Below are 22,784 nucleotides of genomic sequence, written 5' to 3'. Positions count from 1 at the left end.
GCAGTGTTAAGTTCATGCAATGAAAAAGAAACACAAATTTTTGGGATAGACCAACCAAAGAAATAAAATACTCCTGATAGCCAAGAGCAGGGTTGAACAAATGAGGTCTCACCTATTTTCTTACATGAAATTACAGGGTGAAAGTACTCAGTGTAAATGCCTAAAGATGGCAATTTCCTCAATCGCTCTACTGCTTGAATGAAATCCACATTGTACAAGCGAGTTGAACAAATAAACTTCTGCATTTCTTATATTAATGACTATCTACCCTGTGCAAGTTCACACCACAGTGCAATATTCCTTTGGTGCAAGTAGTGACAAGGACACTGATCTCAAATCCCATTTTGTACCATAAATCCTGCAGTCATTTTAAAAAGAGTCATCAATACAATTTTTCTTCTGTCACTTTTCTCATCAAAACATTTCAACTATTGGCAATTTTCAAAACATTACTTAATTTCAAAATATGTTGAGTATGTGGTCACGAGTATCAGTCCAAGCACCTTTTTAAACACCAACTCAAATTCCAAACAGTCAAGAATATTCAGCTGTGTACTTGGCACCATAGAAGCATTATGCCAAAAATATTCTTGTTGCAGTTCTTCAGCCATGAACATACACAGAGCAGCTGCGAGTGACCATGTGGCTGGCTCTTATTTCTCATGTTCTCAAAAAGACCATCCTTCATAATTCCCTTTAACTCTCTTCACGATTCTTTACCTAAATTGAATTGTCCCTGCCATGTTTCAGTCCTTCCAACAAAAGATCCTGACCCAAGTAATCAATAAAAACAAAGTGCTAGAAGCACTCAGCAGGCAAGGCAGTGTCTGTGGAGAGAGGAACCGCTGCATGTTTCTAGCATTTACCGTTTTTCTTTTGGATTTCCAACATCTGCAATTTTTTTTATTTTTTTTTAAATTTTCTTTAATATGCCACAGGTTCAGGAGGGTATACAATGTGTGCAGGTTTGAAAACAACTGGACAGGAAGCTTGAGTTGGTGAACCTGCTCTGCAGACTGACTTTATTAACAGTGGGTGGGGGAATGTGTAAGTGATTGGAAAGCCGTGGTAGTTGTCATCGAGTCATAGTGAGATGCAGAATGGAAGGAGGCCTTTCGGCCCACAGAGTCTGTGCTATCAAAAGTCCTCAGAGAGTAGATAACAAATATAGGAACCATTGTTATAAATGGGAACCACCTTTCATATTATTGATGGTACTGATACCAATAAGTCCTGATCACTTTTTTGAAATCACTAGATGTTGAAGAAACAGACAGCTCTCTATTAAAACAGCAGCTTCAACATTGCACTGCAGGGTGCCACTTGACACATGCAGTTCGGAAACAGATCACCACAGTTATATGGACAATGGTTGGTGAAGTTTTTTGAAGCTTCAGGAATCATATTTTCCATATGCTTCACGAATAATCAAAACTGCAAATAACAAATCTGTGAATAACAATGGATGAGTCATTTGGAGCCAAAAGGGGTTCTCTTCTGGCTATTTATATTACCCACTGAATACAGTCATGAAAGAAAGTATTTCTTTGCTACTCTGAGTCCAGCTTAGAATTATCACAAAATGAAAAGCTGCAAATTAATATTTCATGAATGTAAGTTGATGAATGTTATGTTTTTATTTGTCAGACATAACAATTACACAGAAAAAGCTACACAATTAACCTGCGGCAAACTTCACTAAATAATCTACATTTTCTGTATTTACATCACAGCACATCTCCCTCACAGATGCCAGCTCGGTGGAGAAGTTGTGAAGCAGCACTAGCTACTGTGCCACCTGTTTACTACAGGCAAGTAGCTTTGGCCATTTAGTGGCACTCTCATTGCCATTGAAGACTGTGGATTCAAGTCTAATGAAGAATCTAAAGAACATGAACGAAGCTGACACTAGTTCAGTGTTAAAGACTGCTGCATTGTTTGAGGTTCTACCAACCCATCTACTTGTTTCTTTAATTCGTTTGGACTTCAAACCCAAAGAGGAGTTCTCCAAAAATACTACTAAATATTACCCCCCCAACTGAGAAACATCAAAAGGACCATGCTAAAGGTGGCAAAAAAAAAGAGCTGCTGGAGGAACTCAGTGGGTCAGGCAGCATCTGAAGAGGGCAATGGACAGTTGACAGTTTGGGTTGAGGCCCTTCTTCTGGACTGAGAGAGTCAAATAGCCAGCATAAGGGAGTGGGAGGGGTGCTGCAACAGCTGGATCCTGGTGGGGAGGGGTCGATTGGCAGATGGAACCTGAAATGTTGACTATCCATTTCCATCCAGAGATGTTACCTGACCCATTGACTTCCTCCAGCAGCACATTTTTTGGTCCAGATTCCAACATCTGCAGTGGCTTTGTGTCTCCATGCTAAAAGACAATCTTAATTATAACATAGTTAAAGGCATGGAAGAAGGCAAGTTTAAGGCTCAAGTTTTGAATAATTTCCTGTCAAAAATAACCAATACACAGATTAGACTTCTGGCAAGAGCTGTGAAATTCATGGAAACACTTCAAATCAGATGAATGGCTTGCTGAAATGCTGTAAAATAAAACTGTCTTTTTCTTGTAAAATGGACTGAAGCACCTTCCTTACCTATGTGTATAGTCAGCTAATATCAACAGAGGCAGGTTAGCTGTTCATTGCTGTGGCAGCCAGAGTGGTTGCCTAGAAGTGAGCAGATGCTGTTCAAATGCAAGATTTTCATCTCTTTAGATATATAAATTAATAAAACAGCCCCTCATGAAAATATATGCTAAACAAAATCCTCAAAGCAGTTCTTTTCCCTATCCAATCTCTACTAGCTCCCTTACTTGTCAATCATCTCCAACTGCTGAGTAAAAAAAAAATCACCTCACTAAATGCTGTCCTTAAAGAAATAAATAAATAAATATCATCTCAAAATAGGCACTCATGTTTACCAGAATTCTCCTGTTGACTGCACATCTTTAAAGCAAGCATAGCATTTGTTGTTAGTTACATAGCTTACTTTTTTTTAAACATGTGGATCATATTGTCTGAAGTTTCCTTCACCCATAGAGAACAGACCCCAAGTGTGCCTCTCTGGTTTTAAGGATTTCAAGAAAGCACAAAGAATTGGTACAGTTCATGTTCACGTGCAGGTACATTGAATCCTCTGCACATTTCACTTGCGGCCTCTTTTTAGCTAATCATTGGGTCAAATTTCAATTATTGTATTTGAAAATTGTTACCTAACTGGTGAAACATCTTCAACTGATTGGATATGCAACTATTAATAAATCACTTGAATCCATGGACCTTTAAGAGTCTGTATACTTAGAAGATCCATTCTTGCATATTTATTTCCAGCTGGCCTTTGAGAGCAGAACTTCAGGGACTGACCAAAGCATGAATCTAACAGCAGAGTTCTGAAAGGGTCATCAAGAACTATTAAGGTGATTTTCTTTCGGTATTTTTCCATTTTATATTATCAACCCGAGTACTATCTGGTTAGATGGAGCATTATTACTCATTTTTACAGACAAGTACAGCTGAACTATAATTGCCACCCGGAACCTTTTGATTTTAAAGCAAGTATAGTTCCTGGATTGGTGTAAGGTTCTTGTACTAAATGACTTACTCTGCTGCCTTTATCCATGATGTGGCTTTGCAATAGACCCATTCCAAATTTCCCGTCTGCACCAACACAGTGGATGGGACACCGCACAATACTGGTTCTTATCTGCCATCAGTTTACTAATAACATATTTGCTTTAATTTCCACTATAATTTGGTTTTTCACAGCCCTGTTTCCTTTATTCCCCCATCATACTTACATGAAGTGCTCCTTTGTAACACAGCTCAAGAGAGAGATCACAAATGGTTTCAATCTACTTAAATTAGTCATAAAACAGGTTCGATTCTAAAACAGAACGAACTAATGCAGTGAAAAGTTAACTTGAAAATTCAGGAAGCCATACAAGATTTAGCAACAATGTGATGCTAAAACCACAGCAAAAACAGATTATTTTTGCCAGTACCTTAAACAAGAGTTTGGAGCAGATAGAATGGTAGGAAAGGTCTTCTATGAGAAGAACATTTAGGAAGCCATTAAAAAGTAACTTGATTTGGAGGCACGGCAGAGGTAATTGATGCCAAAAAAATCTGAAGTTTATTCCAAAAGGAAAAGATACTAAAACATGAAGGAAATATTTATGGAATTTTGAAAAGGAACAAATCTGTCCTTCCAATTTAAATTCTGTGCCATTAAATGCAAGATTATAAATATTGCTCACAAAGTGCAATTGCTAACAAAGTTCAGTTTAACCCAACTATACTTTGTTGCTCTAAAATCTGAAAATGTTTCCACCACTCTGGAACTAACATTTCTGGAGAAGTAAGTCACTATGTAAAATATACTGACCACACAAAAGTTACCGAGCTCACAGAGAATGAATAACTACTTCACAAGCCGGAATTTTCCATCGTGAAGACTAAGTTTCACGTGTTTGTTCACATGAGCTCACTTTATTGGCAAGCATTGTGGGTTTATGATGCAAAAGATGAACATTTTATTTTCAGCCTGAAACATCTGAGTACTTAAAGTATATTTCAGTTTTCAAAGTATCTGTACCTTACTACTGTGCAACAATTCAAAAATCCACGTCCCTAATTTTCTGCACACACAACTGAAATTATTCCCCTTAAGCAAGTAAACAAGTATCATGTGAATTACTCAGGCAGCAAAGCTGTCTCACTTTGCAAAATGAGAAACAAATTTACCAAACATTTTAGGAACTTTAAAAAAACTGCTTAAATAAAGTTACAATGCCATACAACTCTGCCCTCTGCTGTCGTAATAACAGGCAGAAATGCAGGCAAAGAGTTCAGATTCTTTTCAGGTATCTGTACAAACAGGGCGGTCCCCGAGCTTTGCAAATACGGACATACCAGCTGCAACAGTCACTCACTGTGGTCACTATAATTTTAGTGCCGAACAGATGTGATGGATTTTCTATAATATCTAACTGAACTGTAATTTTTGTCTTGCAGTATCCTCCTTCCCACCACCCACAAGTCCCGCATCATCACCCAATCTACATTGTGAGCTCACAGGTGCCTTCCTCACCCACTCTCTTCTCTCACCGTGACCTTACCAGCTCGCTGCCTTTCCCCCACCATGACCTTACCTCCTCTCCCCTCACCATGACCTTCTCCTCACAGTCTCTCCCCTTTCTGTAATCTGACCTCCTCACCAAAGCTTACCTCCTCACCTCTTCTCCCCTCACCATGATCTGAACTCCTCACCACCATTCCCCTCAACTGTGACTTGACCTCCTCACCACCACTCCCCTCACCGTGATCATACATTTCTCACTTTGTCATTTCACAGAGACAGGAAATCCCAATCCACAGAGACTAGAAATGACCACATCTAATACTTGACTGACCTGGTCAGATGCTGGTGCTTCTTGAACAGTAGCTGATACCTGAAGAGGTAGGATATACACAAGGTGAGTCACCAGACATGGGTATTCACCAGCCAAGCCAATGAAAGCAAAACTCTTGTGTCTACTGCTATAAGGTAAAACTGTACACCAGGTCTACTCTGGAGAACTCATTTGAGCACTTTCACCTAGCAGCTTTTGAACATACACATGGGGCATCACTCAGCTTGCCAGTTCTTCCAGGTGAGGTGTCGTGGAGCATGAGGAAATCCAGCTCCGACCTGACACAGGCCCAAACGCAGAATCTGGAGCCAATCCTTTCCAGCAATGAAGTGGCTTTCTCCATGTCAATATTAACGGACACCACCATAGTGCAGTATCCAAGGACAGAGATCTCAACCGTCAATGAAGCGTGGGCCAAAGACCCATTTACACACGTCACAGTGCAAACCTTGGAATCTATATGCAAGCTCAGCTTGTTGCTGCACAAATTCTGATGGATGCCTTCATGGCTCGGGTTCCACTCCTGTTGGGTGTCAAGGATCTCAGAGAACTCCAGCAATCTGTTCTCCAGCAGAATGCTACGCTGGTTAATGTCCTGACCAGGAAAGTGGCACAGAAGCAGAGTACCAGAGTGCATATGCGATGCCAGCACTCATGCTCCCACCATAGCCACTTAGACAGTTCCCCCACAGTTGCCCAACAACCTGCAATTCCAAAGCAAGATACAACAGATGCTGGAAATCTGAAATAAAAAAAAAGAAAATGCTCAAGTTATTCAAGAGATCGGGTAACATCTGTGAAGAAATAAATAAAGATAGTGTTTCAGGCTGATGCAGTTCAAAGTCAAGCCATCCAGGCCCAGAGCTGCTCGTAGTCACCCTGCACAGTCACCTATGCCTTCATCTACTCCAAGGGAGCTATCAGGTATTGGGGAATGGCCGTGTAACAGTATTACAGGAAAAATACAGGCACTAAGGGAATCAGAATCAGGTTTATTATCACTGAAAAATTACTATAACTTACAAAAGCAAATAAATGGTGCAAAAGAGGAATAATGAGGTAGTGTTCATGGGTTCATGGACTGTTCAGGAATTTCATGGCAGAGGGGAAGAAGCTGTCCCTGAAACATTGAGTGCTAGTCTTCAGGCTCCTGTACCTCCTCCCCGGTGGTGGTACCGTGAATGCACATATGTAAATGTTTAAGATATCATCCTGTGTGATTCAGAGTCTTATTTGTGTCATGAAAGACACCAAAATTATCTTTAACAGAGGGATGGCAATTTGGAACTGTTTCACTTTAGAGATTTGCATTTCTCTTTATTTATCTCCACATGGGTGGTCACTGTACCAGGGAAATCAGCATCAAGGGTGCTGAGGTGCTGCCTCCCTCATTCACTGCAGGGTTTGAGATAACTAATCACTGCTGTGGGAGGAGCTCCAAATGTAAAATTATGAACACACATTAATGGGAAAATATATTTCTAACTGAGCATGGTCAGTGACTTGGACTTCACTTTACAATGTTGTGAAAATCAAAGTGATAGCTATCCTTGTCTTTCTAGGTACTACATGTCAAAGCTGTTCTTTCTGATGGGGAGGAAAATGGGACTGCAGTAACTCCATCCAAGTGGGACAACAGTTAAAACTCAGCAAGATTACAACAAGTGCTGTGGCTACAGTGAAATGCTTTCTGTATAATGAAATTGCACTTTCTTCTCAATCATATTTGCAAGCAGAGAGGATTCAGTGCCTGTAAAGCAAATAAGAACTTCTCTCACATGAGTTGTGCCACAAGATGAGACGTTGAGTCCCAAGTCCCAACTCTGCAACATTTGCTAACTCCAACATGGTCCTGCAGCCACAGCAAGTGCCTGGTTGTTCATTTTCTTATCAGCATGTTGCTGTTAGGGGAACTCGCAATGGTAATGCCATTAAATGAAAGGGGAAATGATGAGACTTCCAAATGGTGGCAAGCACTAGCAACAAATCAGGCAGGAACTGCTCTCTGTGTGAGCCCTGAGCTAGTGGAGTGGCAGTCTCATCTGAACCCCGACTACTCATTTAGAAATCCTCTCTTCCTTGACACCTACTACTTTCCTCCTTTGCCCTTCAACTGTTGTGCTCTACTCTCATTATGGCAAGATGGTTTATAGCATGCAGCAGACAACAACCGAGACTCCCTCAGGAGAGTACTGCAAGTATCCTCGATTAGTCTGGCCAATGGAATCTCATCTTGAGGAACCCCATGGCATTTTGCTCCTTGAGGCCCGTGACCATGTGTGAATAGAGCTTGCTAGCACAACCAGGTCAGACTGGAATGAGGAACCAAGAACAGAAGGGATAATCTTTGTGCCCAAGACACAGCTATCCTTTCTGCATACTGGCTCTACTACAATGGGTACAGCAGAGGACCACAAGATAAATGAGACCTACAAGCTTCCAAGGTGCACGGATGCTTTGTTCTTAGAACCTTCGGCAACCTGGATAAGGCCATGTGCCCTTGTTGTCTGATGCTCTCTGCTCAGGAAGCAAATTGCTGGCATTGATCCTTGCTTGAACATGTGCTGCAAATTAAAGGTGGCACATTTCAGATACTGCTGACTGGAATGATCTGGAGGCAAACGTACTGAGGGAATAGTCCTTCTTTGTAGGCAGCCCCTCAGGATTGAGGATGAATTGCTTCCATGCCAGTTCTCAAGATGACTGATGAGGCCAGTGCAGAATCTGTGGACTCAGACACAGACGGAGCACAAGGTGCTTTAGACAGAGCAGGCAGGCAGATGGTTTGGGTGGTGGTGTGTTCCTTCCACCACTTTCACTGAGCATCTGTGTGCTCCTGACAGATGGACAAGGTACTCAATGGCATTCCAAATGTTCCTTCTACACATTCGGAGGTCATGGGCCAGGGTTTCCCATAAGTTGGTGGGAATGTTACACTTCTTCACAGAGGCTTTGAGAATATCCTTGAATCTTGGAATGGAGTCTGTTTTGGGAGTCCGGTTTCAAGCTTTGGATTGATGTCACTTGCCAAAAGGAACTGACTAAATGCAATCGGACCTCAGTGCTGGAGATATTGGCCTGTGAGAGAACATTGAAGTTGGTTCGCTTTTTCTGCCAGTGGATTTGGAAGATTTTGCAGAGATGATGCTGGTGGTTTCTCTTCAGAGCTTTGAGATGCCTTCTGTGAGCAGTCCATGTATCTTCAGTGTACTGGAGGGTTGGTGTTCAGAATGAAAGTGTACATGAGTGATGCAATAACTTACAATATATTCTTTCATGTGTTCAATAGCACAGCTACAGGGCATGTCCATGCTGTTGAGATTGGACTCCCCATGCACAAAGTATGTAGTAATGCCATATTTATGAAGTGTTATGCATTATTAGATAAATGATATGAGATTTCAAAATGCATGCATGATGCATATGTAAAAATGTTCAAATTTCAGTTAGTGCATTGCACTACTTCCCTTCTGCTTTTGTACGACACTTCATTCTGATAACAACCAAAAAAAAACCTACTGCTAACAACATTGCCAAGAAAAAACTATCCAAGAATTTCACAGTGTCAGTATCTTGGGAATCAGTGATTTAGAAATAATTAAATCATATGCACAAGGAAGACGGGCCAAACATTTCTCTGAATTGTGTATGGTTAAGTTGCATAATTTATGCCCAACCTCATTGCTCATCGCATCCTTGTCAAAGTCCACTACAATTGCATTATGACCTTGAAAGATGAGTCAAAGTTTATGTTGAAACTTTGCAGGTGGCAAGACAACCTGATAATGCTTTTAAAGCAACATATGAAATCCTGTCTTTGTAAACAAAATACACGAAGTGCAAGTGCAAACAGGTTATTATGAAGTTAACTAAAACTAATAATTGGACCCTGGATGGTGCACACATTCGAGCATTCATTCCACGACTTTTTTGGTAATGCCCCACAAGTGCTCATCCAGGTATAATTTAAAGGTGATGAGGGTTTCTCAGCCAGTGAGATCCAGATCCCAACTACACTTGGGTGAAAAATATTTTCCTCAACACCCCTCTCATCTTTTTAACCAATAAACCCTTGTCCCCTAATTAGTGACCTCTTTGCTCAGAGAAATTAGGTCCTTCACACTGACCTCATAATTTTACACATCTTAATTAAATTCTCCCTTGTTCAAAAAGAAGACGACCCCAAGCAAGAAACTCTCTCACTCTAACTGCAATTCTTTAGCTCTCGCAACATCTTCGTAAAGAATATTACGACCTGAGAAAAGCTGCAAAGGAGATTTACCAGAATGGAATGAAGATTGGGAATTTCAGTTATTGTGAATAAACAGACTGGAGAAACTGGGATTGTACTTCTTAGAAAAGAGATCAAGATACGATCTGGTAGAGGTACTCAACATATGGAGAGGTTTTGACACAGTGAAGAAGGGGCAAATCGTTTTTACTAGAAGCAGGATTGATAATGAAAGCGCGTTAAAATAAAATAATTGGCAAAAGATGCAGGTCAGAGATGAGGAAACTTTATTTCAAAATATAAATCAAAGAACTGCAGATGTTCGGAATGAAAGCAGAAAATGCTAGCAACACTCAACAGGTCAGACAGCATCTGTGGAACAGGAAAGTGTTAATGTTTCAGATCAAAGATATAGTGTCAGAACAGCTGTGACCAAAGATCTTCAACCTGCGAAGTTAGTTCTGTTTCTCTTTCCACTGATGCTGCTCAACCAGCTGAGTAATTCTAGCATTTTCTGTTTTCATTTTTGTTTTAAATGCTGCACGCATGTTAGATCATGTAACATTGCCCAAAAGGGTGGTGATAGAAGATTAAACAGAAACTTGCAAAAAGGAATTGGATATATACGTGTAAAAGGAAACCTGTGCAGGTCTTTGGGACAACAGCAGAGTACTGATTCAACAGCTCTTCTCCAGAGTTAGCCAAGGCATGATTTCTGTGTTGCAATTTCCTATAAAGATGATCAAGTAGGATTTAGAGCGAGAGTAGAAATGAGGACTACAGTATATTAATCGCAACATTACCACAGAGGGCATTCAGAAGCAAGTGCAGGAAAAGTAACACAAGAGAGGAAATGTAGGAGGATAAATAGTGCAGGTGGCAAGGGTTCAGATTCCTGAGAGACTGAGGTCATGACTGGGAAAGAGAGCGGCCAAGTCAGATAAAAAGACCGAAGGTATTCAAGGGGGCAATGATTATTCTTGCTGGGAGAGCGACTAGTGCAGTGGGGAACATTTAAATTAACATAGAAAGGGAAAGGGAAGAAAAAACAAAAGGAAGAACCCCAAAATAAACCTAAAAAGAGTAAAATAATCATGGGGGTATCTAGATAGGGCAGTAAAAATGGTTGAAGAGGAAGATCAGCTATGATCTTGCTGAATGGGGGAGCATGCTCAGGCGGCCAAATGCTATTCTGCTCCCATTTCTTATCGTGTACCTAACAGAGAGCAGAGGACCTGTGCATAACTCACTTTTACGTTAACCATTCCCAGACAAAATGGAAAGATTAATTTTGCACAAAACATCTGCACCCTCGACTTCATAATTAGCACATGCATCTCCCACCCTTACTCAGCATTTGATAGTGCTGCTGCCTCACAGCTCCAGTAACCCAGATTTGATCCTGACCTCAGGTGCCATCTACATGGAGTTTGCATGTTCTCACTATGAACATGTGGGGTTTCCCTCAAGTGCTCTGGTTTTCTCCCACATCCCAAAGATGTGCAGGTTGGTAGGTTAATTGGCTGCTATAAATTAATCCAAGTGTGCATGAGTGGTAGAATCTGAGGGGATTTGCAATGTGAGAGAGAATAGATTACAGGAAAATAAATGGGGAAATGAAACTAATGGGATCACATGGCTGAACTTGAAAACATCATCACATTTGAATATCTGTCAATACCTCAGTGACATTCAGTTATGAATTAATCCCTTACTTTCTGCACTATTAGCCTGAAAAAAAAATCAGAACTATTGCAAGTATTAGCAAGCCTGTAAATAAATATGAGGCAAAGATGATATTGTGTTCTCATGTTGGAGGAGAACTGCCAAGTTTAGATGGGTAAGCAGCAGCTCACGGCAATGTTCTGAGTGGCTCTACCCTCAGACATGTTGGCAAACTGAAAGGCTAACCATCAGTCTCTTCTAAATCACACAGTCCGAGGAGACATCCTTATGGCCCTCTCAAACCTGCAGCATGAACTAAGAAGCAGGCAAGCAGCTCTGCAGTACTACTGCAGGTCCTGATTCATGGAATGTATCAGCATCCTCCTGAACAAAGAACCAACCAAGATATACTCACATGACAGGTTGCAAGTGGTGAGAGAAAGTATGAAGGCAAGCAGGAGAACCAGAAGAGATGACAAGGACCTAGATGGGGCAAAAAAAGAGGTACAGGAAAGGGGCGAGTATACAGATTAGATCAAGTGGTTAAAAGAATAAAAGCCAAGGTGAACTGCCTTGGGTGAATGGCAAGTTTCTATGCTGGGATTTCAGTGAAATTGTGTGCATCAATTGTGACTCAGGCACAAATTGCCCAAAGGTATGCAATGACATATTTTAGGAGTTCGAAGTAAAATTAATAAATTTGAATTCAATTCATTTAAAAAGGTAAGAATTGGGAAATGGCAGAAGTAAATTCGTAACAAAACAAAGCAATAGGAATGGAAATTCATCCAAATCAGTGCCTCAGCCTAACTTTTTGTCAGCCACTGTCTATACACCTCCAAACAAACCAAATGGACCCCAAATCAATGACTCTAAGTATGCAAAAGCAAGTGCAACCAACAGCCAATAAGTGCACATCTGCAATTAGCAAACAAAAACAAATTTCTCCCACCTCAAGACCTTTAAGTTCCCATGTTTGTGAAATCTTTGCCAGACATTTATTCCAACAGAAACTACTGCCCCTCTGATTCTGGAACACGACTTCCATTCCTCTTCCCCTCTGATCCTCCAAGCCAACCGTCCACAACTGCTGCTACCTTCTGGAATTTTCTTGTTCCTTGCCTTTGAAAGAACAACTAAAATTCCGCACCACCACCCCAGGGAGAGGCTCAGTATGCACCTCTCCCTGAAAGAGATCTAACATACTGGGTTGTTGATTTTAAAGTTTTTTTGGTGCATGGATACATAATGCACATTCTGGCCTATGTTTCAGACTTGCTGTATTTAAATTCCTTAATTTAAAGACTGAGCACCAACTTTAAGCACTGACAGTGCGAAGGGCTGCTGCTGCTCACGGAGGATCAGGTGGCCCTGGGAGGGCGGGTAGTATCTGTGGAATTTTCGGCGCTGTGCAACAACTTTTCTTGTGCGGCATGGAAGAACATTTCTGCTCTAGTTGTGAAGAGGAAAGTTTCAAACTATCTTCACTCTATTCCTTCTGTTTTAGTCTTCACCTGCCTCAATCCTACATTCTGCAAGTTAATTCCTAAACTTCACTGCTGTTGTCTCTGCTTTTAAAAGCTTTCAGGAAACTCATCTTTTTGACTAAGCCATTTGTCTCCTCTCTTGATCCTTCTGTAGCAATTTACAGCCCATACCTTTATAGCCTTCAAGTTCTTTGGGATATTCTTTCACACAAGGTACAGCATTAATAGTTCTGATATAAGATAACATCATTTTTTCTGTACTGATACTGTCTGACTTTACAGCTTTAATTTTTGATTTCCAACAGTGCAATGTTTCACTTTTTCCATACAAATAATGTCATTGTTAAATATGTTTATGATTGAATGATAATACTGATTGATTTTACCAAGTTATCGTAGGATGAGAGAACATTATCTGTTATACTGTTATTACAACAGAAAGAGATTCATCTGCTTATTTTTTGTTTTCGCGGGCAAACACACCTCAACTATTATGCTTATTTGTTATTAATTATAATAAAGGTGAACAGTTTCACGAATTCCAGCAGCCTCTGTGGAATTGATAGGTTGCTTTTGAAGTCGAGATTCACAAGGTTTACCAAGAGTAAAGAGAAAAAAAAACATTTCTTATATCAATCCTTGAGACAAAAAAAAATCCAGCAGGTCCCCAATTGATTGGAACACCTCTAGCCTCAAGAGGTCTTTGACCAATGTTGTTAACAAGGAATTCTCCTTCTTGGATTTGATTACCATTTGTACACATTAAACCATCAGGCACACTTAATGGACAGAAGGCCTGGGGAGAGCACAGAGATTAAAAAAAAGCAACAAAGAGCAAAACAACCATCCTACCAGACTCTCCATGTTAAAGCTGCCTCATAAATGCATCATCACTAATGTTCTCAAAATTAAAAACGCAATGTAAAAACTGCAGTTCATCAATTTGAACCATGTACTTACGGAGCATCTCTCTCTCCCCACAAAATAGGTCAAACCAGTACAACACATACTGGAGCAATTACTGAAATCTCCACAGTACTTACATATTAATTGGCTTTTTCTCAAAACAAAGGAAGTTTTGACTTGGCTTTGAGAGCATGCTAAACACAAAATGAGTTCTTCATAAACAAAGATTTGAAAGCTCCAAGGTATTAAATAAAAGATTATCTTTACTGTGTATCCATTTCTATTTTGACTTATTTTATAGGGATTTCCATATTTATTACTACCTGCTGGCAAAACGACTGAGGTATTTGTTATTCACTGGGGCCTTAATCTGTGAGAAATTTTGGTTACTTCTTTGTATTTGTCACTGATTTCACAGAAACAGTTGTCTCATCAATATTATTTCAAATGTCCTTTCAAATTATTACTTCAATCTAACAATCTTTACTTCAGTTTTGAGTGCGAAAAGAATCGTGCAACATTTGCTTCACTCAAACAATCCTCAAAAACATAAACATATAATAATGTTTTTAGATAATATTTCTTGGCATCTCACCCTTCTCAATGTGGGCAATATGAAATTCAAAACAGCGACTGGGTTTGCTTGATTTTCCAGCTCTGCAAATTGTCAATCTTTAAAATAAAGAAAGAAGAATTACATAGTATATTTTAATGAAGACTTGATGTCACAGGCCTTTTCTGCCAGTTCTAGGCTTATCAATTGGTCATTATGCAATGCTAACAGTACATTGAGCCAAATCATTTGTCTTTATGAAAAGAAAACAGCGGGTACCAAATCAACTTACATTTAATGCGATCAACTTTATCTGTCCAGCAAAACTATTTAACACGCAGGTTTTCTACTTACCCAGCTTCAGAAGAAAAAAACTTTGAGCTGCCAAATAAAATCTCAACAATAGAGCAGCTGGCTATAATACGAAAAACTAAGCAGTGCCAGTACAAGGAAATTTCCTTAAAAAAAAATTAGCCTTAATTGTTACAGGCTGGGACCACAATTAAATAAAGGAAAACTTCTTTTCCCAGAGCTCTGATGAAAAGCATGAACAATGCAAGTCCTTGCACAAGACAAGAACTTTTGCAGTATTTTGTTACAGCACTTATACAAATAGATATTTGGGCAGAGTATCAGTTAACTAATTACAGAGCTGTTTTAAAATGAATACATTTCACATGATAAAATAGTAAAGTAACAAGGAACAAAATTTAAAAATGCTGCAAACACTGCAGTTTTGTTAATTTTTTTGTGTGGATCCTTTATTATTCCTGAGGAAAATAAAATGGAATATTAATTCTATCAGGAATAAGAATGGAGGAAATTCTCTTCAGGAAACAAAACAGACAACTTAGGAAAGACTGCTAAATCAGGTCTTTCAGTCAAGTCACAGGCTGAATTCAGGTGTTAAATTGACAACTATGAATTGTACGCTCATTAGATGGTATGTTGGTATAGAATTTGCTTTTGTACCAGCTTGAGCTGCATCAATATTGTATCTCACTTGATTGTTGTTGGTGCCCAACAAGTTAGGTTCCCAGTGCAGCTGGACAGTTTGGGTGAGTGGGAAATGTTTGCTCAGTTCAGGCAGCCTATGGAAGGGATATTTGAGTGTCGAGGGATTGGGCTGGGGTGAATTGATAATGCAGCTTGGAAAGTGCTTGTAACAGTGCAGCATCTTGAGCTGCAAAAACATTTTTGTTTAAAGTTCAAAAGCCATTTTCGAAGAGGCCTCCAGCAATGCCTTCAAGGCCATCAAGAGTTAATGTGGCACAAGCCATGTCCTTACCAATAGTATTTCAGAGTGGTATTGCTGCTAATGATGTAACATCCCAAATAGACTGTTACCAGTCCTAAACCCTTCTGAAAGTCACATCAAACAGGTACAGAAAAAATGTACAAGACAGTGCAACCCACCATTTGCAAGGCTGTTGGGGAGTGTTTAAATTGAGTTGGCAGTGAAATGGGGCTCAGAGTAGATGTTTAGATGGGGAGGTACAATCACCGAGAGGAGAAAAAGTTATTAAGTCCAGTTGGTTGTGTAGCGAGTAAATACACATCAGGGGAAAACAAAGCCAAACTGCGTCCATCTTAATGCAAAGGATCCAACTGAAGACGTGGATGAACTCAAAGCACTAATTAATACATGGGAATACGATGTTGTTGCCATCACTGAGACATGATTGAAAGATGGGCAGGAATGGCAACTCAGCATCCTGGGGAACAGAGTTTTCGGGTGAGGTGGGGGGGGTGGGGGGGATATAAAAGAGGAAGTGGCATTGCACTGTTAGTTGAGGAATGAATTACTTCAGAATTGAGGATACCCTAGAAGTCTCCTTGAACAAGACCATGTGGGTAGAGATTGGAAACAAGTGTGCTGTCATTTGGCTGGGGGTCTATTACACACTACCGAACACTCAACAGGAGATAGATATGTAGGCAAATAGTAGAGAGATGTGGTTAAAAATAGGGTTTTCAGTATTTGGGAATTTCATGTTTCCAAATAGTAACTTGGATTTCCTTCGCGTAAAAGGCAGGAACATTTTTGAGGTGTGTCCAGGAGAGCTTTTTGACGCCGTACATAGATAGATAGAGCAACTGGGGAAGGAGCCTTACTAGACATTGTTTGAGGAATGCAGCTGGTCAAGTGGAGGAAGCATTTTGAAGATAGTGACCATAACTCTGTATATTTCAAACTGGTTATGGAAAAAGGGGATGGACCAGGAATAAAAGGTCCTAAATTAGGGGAAGGCAAACTACACTAAAAGAAAAGAGGACCTGGCAAATGTAAAACAGCAACATCTACTTGCAGCTAAGTCAACATCTGCACAGTGGAGAGCATTCAGAGGAGAAATAGCAAGAATTCAGAACCAACATGTTCTTGCAAGGATTAAAGCCAAGGGTATCAACAACAGGAAACCCTGAATGTCGGGGGTCGGATAAAGAGAAAAAAAGCAAACTGCAGGCATCAAGAACTAAAGATGGGGAAAGCCCATCAAGAGATTAAAAAGTGTAGGGAGGCGCTTAAAAAGGAAACTAGGAAGTCCTGAAATATCACTAGTGGATAGGACTAAGGTAAATCAGGAGGCATTTTAAGTATATTAAGGACAAAAGAATAACCAGGGAAAGAGTTGGGCCTGTTAGGGACAACAGGAGCAATCTATGCATGGAGCCAGAAGGTATAGGGGGCAAGGTCCTAAATTAATACTTTTCAATGAACATTCACAAAGGAAATGGTCTTTGTAGTGTTACGGACTCAGTGAAAGTCCCTTTAAGATAGAGTGTGTGTGTGTGTGTGTGTGCGCGCGTGTGTGTGTGTGGGGCGTGCTTAAGTCAATAGAAGATAAAGGACGTAATGACGTTGTTGAAGAAGTCAGAAGAAGAAGAGAGAGAGAGAGAGAGAGAGAAGGCAGAGAGACACCAGCCTGCTAGTTTTCTCTATCGATGGATGGGAAACTATAACTGTGTCTGCCACTGAAATCCATGTATGGAAATTGGAAGTAATCTGGTGGAGTTCACTTTGTTGCTGACCTGTAGAAGGAAACAGGTATTTGTGTGTGGACGACCACGATTCGGATACTTTTCGGGGTGAGGAAGTCACTACCGAGTAAACACTGAAGTGTCGCTTGGGTTCCATCGTGGAACATTTGGACTTCGTAATTATGTTCTCTACATCTACGTCTTATCTTCAGACAACGGTGGTTGTTGAAGAAGCCTTGGCTCATGTTTCACCTTATGGCTTGCGGAACTGAACTTTAAGAACCATTCCTGAACTTGGAGTTTGGGACTTTGCCACACACACACACACACACACGAAGAGTTTAGCTTTAGGGGTTAACGTTCAAGGTTTAACATTTTTGAATTCTAACATACTAACATTTTTACTTTTATTTTACGTATTATCATAAGTAGTGATTAATAAAATAGTTTTTAACACTGAATCATGCTCAGTGTGTTTCTTTTGTTGCTGGTTCATGACAGTAGATGGAGGATTCAGCAAAGCGGAAGGAGAAATTCTCATGCAAATCTTCATACATAAAGAAGAGGGTCTCAATGCCTTAGCAGCCTCGAAAGGTGGATGAATTATGTCCCAGGCTGCTGTGGGATAATGGGGAAGAGATTGCTGGGGCTCTTGCTGAGATTTTTAAATCTTCACTGGCCACCAGTGAGGTACGAGATGACTGAAAGACAGGAAACATGGTCCCCCTTTTCAAGAAGGGCAGCAAGGAAAAGCCTGGTAATGACAGATCTGTGAACCTAACATCAGTAGCAGGGAAGTTATTGAAAAAAATTTCTTAGGGATAGGATGAATAATCACTTGGAAAGACAGGGACTAAGCATGGTTTTGTCAAGGGTGCATCCTGTCTGAACTAACTGATTGAATTTTTTTGGAGAGGTAACAAAAGTGCATGAATGACTTCAGCAAGGCTTTTATTCAAGGTCCTGTGTGAGAGGCTGGTCCAAAAGGTTAGGGCCAATGGGATCCAGGGCAAGTTGGTAAATTGGATCCAAAATTGACTTGGTAGTAAGAGACTGATTATGATGGAAAGCTGCTCATTTAAAAAAAGGAAATAGTTTGCACTTGTACAGCACCATTCATAACCTGAGAGCATCCACAAATGTTCTGAGCCTGTTTTGGAGTACTTGCACTTGGTAAGGTAGAAAATACACTGATCAATTTGCCCACAGCAGGATTTCACAAACAGACAGCTTCTAATATCATTTGAAAGCCAAGTTTGCCCACCACACTGGGTGAAACTACTCCTTCACTTCAAAATAATACTATGTGATTTTTTTTTCCACTTAAGGGAGCAGGAGACCCCAAGCAACATCTCATTCAATACACAGTTTCTGTGCAGGCCCTGGAAAATCAGTTATGATTATCTGCTCGAGTTCCTGCAGCAGGCATTGAATCTACAACTTTCTAACTCAAGGCAAGATTGTTAACATCTGAGGTGTGTCTTACACTAAGGGAGATTCAGTGGCTCTAGTCGCATCAAAGTTGTTGCAATTCAGAACCGCTTCGCTTTTAGTGTACCTTGACTGATAGTTCGTAAATGAGAAATTTGTATGTTGAGAAGGTTGGGTGATCTCCAGGGATTAATGCCTTCTTACAGGAAAATAAACTGAAAACAGCATCCACTTCACACATGTTCTGTTATCTGCACAATTACATTAATTTTTCTCAACCAGAATCTGGTGAGTAGACCACACCAAAATATAAAATAAGTAGCAAAGCCAAGATCTTTTTCAACAGGGAAAATACAATTTATAAAAAAAAATCAAATCTTCTACAACAAATTTGTAGAAAAGAACTGCATGGGAAGGGACTACTGAATTGTGCATGTACACATCTATACTCGAAATAAATCTAATCAAAATTGCAGGTAACAAAACCTCCTCCCCACCCCCCGCCACCCAAATGGGTTTCTGCTCAAATTCTTATTCTCATTAGTGCAGCAAAGTACTCTAAACACATTTGTCTTTCTGGAATTGATTCATATCATTTGCTCTCTGGTAATATCCTGACTCACGAGCTTTGGTTTCTTGCTGTTTTTAAACAATTCTGTTTAAAATACTCCCCCAACTCTCAGCCCAAATAAAAATGTGCTTGAGAAATCAAAATACAAGTTAACAATAAAGTTATTTTGCCCATTCTGTTGTCAGACGACACAGCCCAAGCTTTAAAATTAATCAAGTTACAATGGGAAAGTAGGCAAAATCCATAGAGAATTGAACAATTTAATTATCATATCATTACATTCTCAAATAGAAAAGTCTGTGTTATTTAAGACTGGCAAATTGTTCGTCTTCAAAGCTGTTCTGAACCAAGCTTATAGAACCATAGAACAATACAGTACAATACAGGCCCTTTGGCCCGCCATGCTGTGCTGACCTTCAAACCACTCCTAAGACCATCTAACTCCTTCCTCCCACATATCCTTCTATCTTAAATTCCTCCACATGCTTATCTAACAATCTCTTGAACTTGACCAACGTATCAGCCTCCACCACCACCCCAGGCAGCGCATTCCATGCACCAACCACTCGCTGGGTGAAAAACCTCCCTCTGACGTCTCCCTTGAACTTCCCACCCATTACCTTAAAGCCATGCCCTCTTGTATTGAGCATTGGTGCCCTGGGAAAGAGGCGATGGCTGTCCACTCTATCTATTCCTCTTAATATTTTGTATACCTCTATCATGTCTCCCCTTATCCTCCTCCTCTCCAATGAGCAAAGCCCTAGCTCCTTAAGTCTCTCCTCATAATCCATACTAATCCAGGCAGCATCCTGGTAAATCTCCTCTGCACCCTTTCCAATGCCTCCACATCCTTCCTATAATAAGGCGACCAGAACTGGACACAGTACTCTAAGTGTGGTCTAACCAGAGTTTTGTAAAGCTGCATCATTACTTCGCGGCTCTTAAACTCGATCCCACGACTTATGAAAGCTAACATCCCATAAGCTTTTTTAACTACCTTATCCACCTGTGTGGCAACTTTCAGTGATCTGTGGATATGAACCCCCAGATCCCTCTGCTCCTCTACACTGCCCAGAATCCTGCCATTTACCTTGTATTCCGCCTTGGAGTTTGTCCTTCCAAAGTGTACCACCTCACACTTCTCCGGTCGACTTCTTTTGTGTCGACTCGAACATTACGTTCTACTCTAGGGTTGGGTAATCAGAAAGAGTTGTAATGACTTGCTCAAGTCCTGCACAGTCAGAAAATCTTTATAAGACTTTCGACTACGGAGTTGATCGTAACTGATGAGACATCAGGAGCATGGAATATGAATGTTCACTGTTCACAAATTATTAACTCCAGGCAATAATGCTGGGGATGAAAACTGGATTCCACAATTGTACGTCATGTTCCATTTTCAAAAATGTAACTTAAACCAAGTAATAAATTATGGCATATCAGAGGCCATAAAGGGATCATTGTGTTAAATATTCCCATTTCTAAACACATCCCTGCTCCACCAACCCCTGCAAGAGAGCCTCAAATCACAAATAGCATCAAAATGTGATGGCAGTGCAAGACCAATCCCTTATGCAATGGTCATCTTGTCAAGTTTCTGTTGTAAAACTAATGTGCTGATTGTATGGATTGGTTCTGAGGCAAGAATCACTTCTTCCTGTTGCTCCAACACATTTGGAGATCTTCAATGTGCGCACCAGAGCTGCAAGAACTCAAAAATTACCCAAAGCACTTCGCAAGTGTTATCAGGGCCATGTTGAAAATGGCAATGACACAATTTCCAAAATCTTGTAATGTACGGTATATTGCAAAGCTGTGGAGGGTGAACTCATCCTCAGTCTTTGCTGGAAACTCTGCTAAACTGGTTACTGAACTTGCACATTATGGATGGACCTCGATATGAGCTGTGGACCAACATTCCTTAAGGGTCTTCAACTTAATGATCTCTTTTTGAATGGGTTTCTCTGAAACTTCACAACACTCCGCACTCCTGTGCATCTGCCATTTTTAGTACTCAACCATTGGCAGCCATGACTTGAGCTACCTCGGCCTTCATTCTCCAAATCTCTCCACCATTCCTTCATCCTAAAATCAAATCTACCTTCACACGCCTGGTGTTGAGTTTTGTTAAACAGTGTTCTTGCCAAGGGTCTTGTGATGTTTTCCTACCTTACAGGCAGTTACATAAATGCAAGTGGGTGTCCATTTAAAAATAATTCCACAATTTGAAAGTATATGAGTTTTTGGTTAAAATTTTAGTGAAATCAAGTTTTTCTTGTTTATGAATGTATGTTTGTTTAAATTACACTTTGCCTCAAAAATGATATTGAAATAAAAATAGGAAATGTTAGAAATAGTCAGCAGGTCAGGCAACACTATTGAGAATGAAACAGTTAATGCTTTAGGTCAATGACCTTTCCTCAGAATAAGGATTAGTTAGAAAATAAGATTAATTTTAAATTGCAGAGATGGAAGAGGAGATGGAGAAAACAAAGGGAATGTGTGTGACAGGATGGAGACCAAGAGAGATGGAATGACACAGATGGTGCTGGCTGAGATACAGTGGTGACTGGAAATTGAATATCAAAATCAATGCTGGAAATATGCAGCAGATCAAACTGCATCAGTGGAGAGAGCAGAGTGATGTTAAAGTTGCAGGTTTTCAAAGAACTAGCCTTTCCATTTTGTTTCAAATAGGTCAGTTCTTAGCTAAGGCCAGCAACCTGCAAAGTTAACTCAAGCTTTTTTTCTCTCTATAGATGAAGCCAGACATAGTGGATATTTCCGACATCTGTTTTTATTTCAGAGTTCCAGCATCAGCAGATTTTTTTTTGCTTTTGAAAAGCAATTCAGAAGATATCAAGGAGAAGTTGATTTAGCATTAAACCTCACGTATTTTCATTGTCTTGTACCAAATTTCAGAATGGTAGGAATGTCACAGATGGGGCCTTAACAAACCCCATTTACAAAAAGACATCCAGGGTCACACAATAAAAGTATCTTCCACAGAACCTGGCTGCCTGCATGTGCTGTAAACTTTCATTTTTAGTTTGTAAGTTGAGAAAGCAAAATTTTCTCTGACATTTATCAAGGTTGTTATTTTTAAAGTCAGAATTTTATTCTGAATTTAATTTGGTAATTTTAGGAAATTTGACATGTCATCATTGACACTCACCAATTTTTATAGCTGCACCATTGGTATGGCAACTGTTCTGCCCAAGACAACAATGAATTGCAGAGTTGTGGACACAGCTCATTCCATCATGAAAACCAGCCTGCACCCACCCACTCATGGACTCTATCTGCACTTGCTGCCTCAGAAAAGCAGCCAACATAATCAAAGACTCCACCCAGCATGGACAGTCTCTCATTCCCCCCTTCCATTGGGCTTGAAAACACACAACCGGGTTCAAGGACAGCTTCTATCCCACTGTTACAAGACTCTTGAATGGACCTCTTGTTCATTAAGGATGAACTCTTGACCTCACAATCTACCTTGTCATAGCTCTTGCACTTTATTGTCAAGCTGCACTGCACTTTCTCTG

The 22,784-nt window shown here is 40.2% G+C and overlaps 1 protein-coding gene across 3 annotated transcripts in view; it reads right to left on the bottom strand.

The window, feature by feature from the left end:
• The window catches only part of LOC127575040 (putative Polycomb group protein ASXL2), a 158,325-nt gene that overhangs the window by 96,685 nt on the left and 38,856 nt on the right, over positions 1–22,784 (bottom strand). Inside the window, exon 2 of one of the 3 annotated variants that reach the window (XM_052024651.1) lies at positions 14,301–14,377. The exons of the other annotated variants lie outside the window; for them this stretch is intronic. The gene's annotated coding sequence lies outside the window, so the exon portion shown is untranslated. The remainder of the gene's footprint in view (positions 1–14,300; positions 14,378–22,784) is intronic. 3 annotated transcript variants of the gene reach the window in all.

The sequence above is a fragment of the Pristis pectinata genome, chromosome 10 (assembly GCF_009764475.1).
Source record: "Pristis pectinata isolate sPriPec2 chromosome 10, sPriPec2.1.pri, whole genome shotgun sequence".
Lineage (NCBI taxonomy): Eukaryota > Metazoa > Chordata > Chondrichthyes > Rhinopristiformes > Pristidae > Pristis > Pristis pectinata.
The sequence above is the reverse complement of the archived record's forward strand: the minus strand, read 5'-3'. Positions and strand labels throughout refer to the sequence as shown.